Here is a 6,234-nt window from a genome sequence, read left to right on the forward strand (position 1 = left end):
AAAAGAGTAAAGCACAAAATTGGAATTTACTAATTCTTCTCCTGGGCCCTGATAGCCAGTTAAAGTACATGCCACACTGAGCTGGGATTCCAGAAGCCCATTTATCTTGTCTTCCGCCACGACAGACTGAGACTTTGGTCTCCGAGGCTGTTCATTCCTGTGTGGTGATATTATTTCTGCTGTTCCTTTCAGTAAAAATAAGGGACAGAAATGGTGGAAGGGAGAGGAGAAAACCCACTTGTTCCTTAATTACCAGCCTGGAGTGGGATGGTTGTCGTTGGGCCCATCTGGGGGTGGGAGCAGGGGTCTCAGGTTCATGAGAGGCCTGCGCTATTAGAGCCCCCACCTGGCAAGGGCAAGCCTGTGTCTTCAGCCATGCCCTAAGGACTCCACACACATCCACTGAACTCATGGCCTCACACACACACAAATCACCCCCTGGACGGAAGCAGGGTTCAGGCCTCCTCCCGGCCTCCCAGTGGGGCTGCCCAGCCCCGTGTGCATGAGAGCATTTCTGGGGCTTCCGGCCAGCACACCGGAACCTCCCAGAAGGCCTCAGCCACCCCCTGAAGCCCCCTTGGAAGATGGCCCTGGGGTCAAAGCAGCAAAACTAAACTCCCAGGGAGAGGCCACCCCGTTCAGCCCGCGTGCAGCCTTGTCCTTGGCGATGGGGAGGGAACATTTTTCTAAGCCATCATTCAAATGTTTACTATCACCAAGGCCCGGGCCGGAGGATCCCCTCGCGCTGTGGCTGACAGGCAGCCAACTGTGGCACAAGAGCCGCTTGGGACAGTGTCATGCACTCAGGTTTTCCTGAATTCTCTCCCCCCACCCTACTGACTGAGTTAAGACATCCCCCAAGGGAGCAGGATGAAACTCTGTGCTGTCTCTCCCTTCTCCCTCAAAAAGTACACACGATCGCATGCTCACCTACAGCCTCAGGGAAGTTGCTCTTGAAGAAGAAAATTTAAGGATGTAAGGACTGGGGGAGTGGAGACAGAGACCCCTATACATTTTGTCCTGGTTGCTTTCTTTCTTTTTTCTTTCTCTGTGCACTTACTCCTTTTCCATTAAAAATTGTAGTTACTTTTTTTTTAAGGAAGAATGGAAAGTACACAGAGTACTGGTTTCCTTCAAGACAGTACAGGAACAAGGAAGCTGACCTTTGTGAACTTATTTGCCCTGACTGGATGCTATTTAAATCATATCAAATTTGAAAATCTAGGGACAGGCCCCAATCAGGAAATGCAGGTTCTCTTCAGCCCGTCTAGCACAGGGCTGACCACTAAATGGGAGGTTCCTAATTAACAGTCCGATGTCAGGCTATCTCCCCCGTCCCTCCCCTGTACTGGGAGATAAGCACTTCTAATATTTTGGGTTCATCATAAAGACATGGTGTTCGCCCTCAAAAACCAGCCAGCTATGCATGAGAAGATAAGCTCAGGGCTGAACCTAAGTGATTGGTGGTGGGGGGTGTGTGTGTGCAGAGGGGCAGGACAGGGTGGTAGCTTTGCTGTGTGGGGTAGCTGAGAGAAATCTGAAGCAGAAGGGTCTCTGATTCGGACAGAAATGGTGAGGGCTCTTCTGCTATGGTTTATTTAACGCATCTTCCTACGGTGGGAGGTCACCACAGTACATTCAGCTCTGTCCAAGCAAGTCATGGCTGGGGTCTTTGGATCGCAGCAGCCCAAGCAGTGGGGTGGGGGGAGATGAGATGTTACCTGGGCCGCTCTGCAGGAGGCCTCAGCATGGAGCAAGAAAAGCTGTGGAGTGAAGACTCCAGGTAGGCTTCTGGAGGCCCCGTTGAAAGCTGCTTGTACTGTCCTCCCCTCTGTCCACAAACTAAAACCACAAACACAGACCATAAGTCAGAGGGACACATAGTCCAATCCCTTTCGGCTCCCATGGAAGCAATGGGGCCCAGCTGCCCTCCACAGACACAGGTGGGCACCCATAACGATGACCCTGGGAAGTGTATTCCTACCTGAGACTAAGCCTCACCCTGCCTGTCCCATCATGGCTTGCATCAGCCCAGGTCACTGCTGCCAGACGGTCTTTGTGTCTTCACACTGTCATCCTGAGACCGGCCCAACACTGGTGAGATGCGTTCTCACATCGTATGGATGCTGTCATCTGGCATCCCCATTTTACAAGCGAAGGAACTGAGGCTTAAAAGGAATATGATTGCAGAGCTAGACAATGGCAGAGCTGAGGCTAGAACCCCAGGCTTCTGACTTTTTTTTAATTGTTGTTTTGTTCATTTTAAAATATTTTTTTATTGATAAATCTTAACATATAAACAATCTTAACATACAAGCATTCCAACTAGGTGTACAATTAATGGCTCACAACATCACCACATAGTTTTGTATTCATCAACATGATCACTTTTTAGAATATGTGGATCATTCCAGAAAAAGAAATGAAAAAGAAAAAACTCATACATAATATACTCCTTACTACCTCCCACTCATTGATACTAGTATTTCCATCTACCCAATTTATTTTGACCTTTGCCCCCATATTTATTTTTTACCCCTATTTTTTACTCACCTGTCCATATCCTAGATAAAAGAAGCATCAGACACAAGGTTTTCACAATCACACAGTCAAATTGCAAAAGCTATATCATTATACAATCACCTTCAAGAAGCTACTGGAACATAGCTCAACAGTTTTAGGTACTTCCCTCCAACCAATTTAATATACCATAAACTACAAAGGGTTATCTATATAATGCCTAAGAATAACCTCCAGGATAACGTCTCAACTCTGTTTGAAATTTCTCAGCTACTGACACTATTTTTTTCTCATTTCTCTTTCCCCTTTTGGTCAAGAAGGTTTTCTCAATCCCTTGATGCCAGATCCTGGCTCATCCCAGGGCTTCTGTCCCACATTGCCAGAGAGATTTACACCCCTGGGAGTCATGTCCCATGTAGTGGGGGTGGGGGGGTGGGGAGAGGGCAGTGAGTTCACTTGCCACTTCAGCTTAGAGAGAGAGGCCACATCTGAGCAAGAAAAGAGGTTCTCTGAGGGGTGACTCAGGCCTAATTTTAAGTAGACTTAGTGTATCCTTTGCAGGAATAAGTTTCATATGGGCAAACCCCAAGATCGAGGGCTCGGCCTATTGATTTGGTTGTCCCCACTGCTCATAAGAATATCAGAAATTATCCAAATGGGGAAGTTGAATATTTCCTCCTTTCTCCCCATTCCCCCAAGGGGACCTTGTAAATACTTCTTTATTCACTGCCCAAATTACTTTGGGAAATATCAGTATATCATACTAACCAGGACAAACCACCAGAGTCTCACGCCCTATTCAAGATTCCATGTAATTATGGTGTTCAACTAAACTTACCATACAAGCTAAATTAGGAAATGCACTACCCAAAACATAAATTTTGTACCACATAAACATCTCTCCATTGGTCTCACACAGAAGTTGGAGCTTTAAAATATGAATAATATCATCCTTTACCCTGTATTCTGATTTACCTTAGTCCTATCCAGAGCAGCTTCATTCATATATCTACTCAAAGTCATATTCCTTTCCAACTTTTTAAACAGTTCCTGTATGGGGTACTGCTGACTTTCGTAGCTTCATGGCTTCTGATTTTTTTTGTTTTTTTGCTTCTGGTTTTTGATACAGGTCTCTTGGCACCACATCACTAGTGAATCCAACAAAGTGGGGTCAGAAGGATGATAGTTGTAGATGCAGGTTTAAAATCTATGACTATTCTCATTGAAAGGCAGAAGAGAGAAATGAAACAAAATCAAGTGTCAGTGGCTGAGAGATTACAAGCAGAGTTGAGAGGTTATCCTGCAGGTTATTTCTTACACATTATTTAGATATTTCCTTTTTAGATTAAGGTGTATTAGGCTAGAGGAAAGTGCCTGAAACTGTAGAGCTGTGTTCCAGTAGCCATGTTTCTTGAAGATGATTGTATAATGATATAGCTTCCACAATGTGACTGTGTGATTGTGAAAACCTTGTGTTTGATGCTCTTTTTATCTATGGTATGGACAGATGAGTAAAACATACGGATTAAGAGTGAATAGATAATGGGGGAACAAATGTTAAAATTTAAAAATTTATATATTGGATAGATGGAAATACTGTTGGTCAGTGAAAGGGAGGTGTGAGGGTATGGTATGTATGAGTTTTTTCTTTTTTCTTTTTATTTCTTTTTCTGGAGTGAGGCAAATGTTCTAAAAAATGATCATGGTGATGATTATACAACTATTAATATTGTGAGCCATCGACTGTATACTATGTATGGAATGCTTGCATGTTAAGAATGTATGTTAAGAACGTTGTATCAACCAAAAAAATAAAAACAAAACAGAAAACCGAAAAATAATAAAATAAAATCTGTCTAGCCTTAAAAAAAAGCTAGAAAAAAAAAAGCTTTTTTGTTCGTAAAAAAAAAACTATGTCTAGCCTTAACTACATCCACTCTGGTGGTGTCAGCAGCCTTTACCTAACAGTAAACCAGGATATCGATGGTTTAAACAAATTGGGATTTTTCCTTCACGTAAAAGAAGTCTGGAGTTAAGCAGGTCAGCGCTTGTTTGGGGGCTCCATGACACCCTCACTTTCACAACTCTACTTTCCTGCCCTCACTGTCCTTATCCTGTGCCTTCCATCCTCGAGGATGCCTCATGCTCCAAGATGGCTGCTGGGGTTCCAGTCGGGAAGTGTGAGAAAAGTTCACCTTCCTGTGGAATAAACCTCGTTGAACTTTTCTGGAAGTCCTACCTTATGGTTTTGCCTTCCATCTAAATGACCATCTCTTTTTGCAGAGGGAGCTGGGAAATAAAATTTTATTAACAACTCCCGATGGAAACAAAATTGGGGTCTGGTTAGTAAGGAAGGAAGGGACGACAGATAGAGGGTAGGTGACCAGAAAGTGGCTGGTTAGCTGCCACAGAGTCATCCTTGGTAATGAACTCACTTATAAGGTCACAGTGAAATGACTTCCGGGGAGCCCGCAAAGAGGGGGCACTCTGTAGAGAACATTCACAGCTTGGTTCGGAAACGACATTCACATTTTAATGAAGTGCTTTCCGAACTTTTAGGGATAGCCCCACCGTATCTTAGAAATGAGGAAAGGGCACAGGCAGGTGACATTCTCCATAGCATATTTCTTTCACAATTAGGTTTACACCTCATACGAGGTGAAATCTACTCTCCCCAGGCCTTTGTTACGCCTGCAGTCCCCAAAGCCCTGAAGCATCGGGGAGCTTGTTGGAAATGTGCCATCCCAGCGCTACTGAGTCAGAATTTGCATTTCCACAAGCTCCCCAGGGGATTTGACTACATGTTCAAGTTTCAGAAGCACTGTTCAAATGCGGGGCCTTAAAAATACTGCAATGGGCCTCTAATTCCCCAAAAAATCTTTTCTCAGGGAAGAATCTGCTCTGAAACGTTTATTCTTTTGAGGGACCGTAAATTAAATGCTGCCTCTCTGGGGAGAATGTACACTGGAACGCTTATCATTTATGAAACAGTAATACCTAGTACTTATTGAGCACTCACTCCATGGGGGGCACTAGTTGAAGGCTTTATGTGTCTGACTGAACTTAGCCCTCAGCATGTCCCTTCGCTTCAATTTCACCTTCCCCATTTTACACATGAGGAAACTGGCACAGGAGTTAAGGACGTTGTGCAAAGTAACCCAGCCAGAAAGCTGAGGGTGGAAGGAGGCAGACCAGCTGCGACATCTGTGCTCTTACATGTTCCACAGGACTGCCTCTCTGAAATGTTCTGCCCAGAGGAGAGGATTTTGAGGCCAGAGAACACACGGGGCCAATGTTTCAGGGTGAAGGAGAAGCTTGATAAAATGAAATGCCCGAGGCGGGAGCCAGGATGCCTGCTCCACCAACTGTGACCTCATATAACCCACCCTGCCACCCGGAACCTGGCTTGCTTCCCTTGTTTGCATGTTTGGGGGAGAGGGGCATCCAAATGGACAAACAGCAGGCTTCCTCCCAGCTCTGACATACCTCGGGGTTGGGTGTGCCTTTCACGTGCTCTTGAAATCAGTCAGCCTTAGCACCCTGATTTGCTTTACCGAGGCTCACCCAACTGCCACTAGGCCTGGCCAGAGCCCAGCCCAATCTAGAGGCCCAGATGTTGAACAACCCGGGAGAACCAGATTCCCTCCCAGGAAATCAGAGGCAAATAAACTCAGCTGCTTCCAGGCAGGAGGTGCTCCTGTTCTCCCCAGGTGG

Source organism: Tamandua tetradactyla, chromosome 25, assembly GCF_023851605.1.
Source record: "Tamandua tetradactyla isolate mTamTet1 chromosome 25, mTamTet1.pri, whole genome shotgun sequence".
Taxonomy (NCBI): Eukaryota; Metazoa; Chordata; class Mammalia; order Pilosa; family Myrmecophagidae; genus Tamandua; species Tamandua tetradactyla.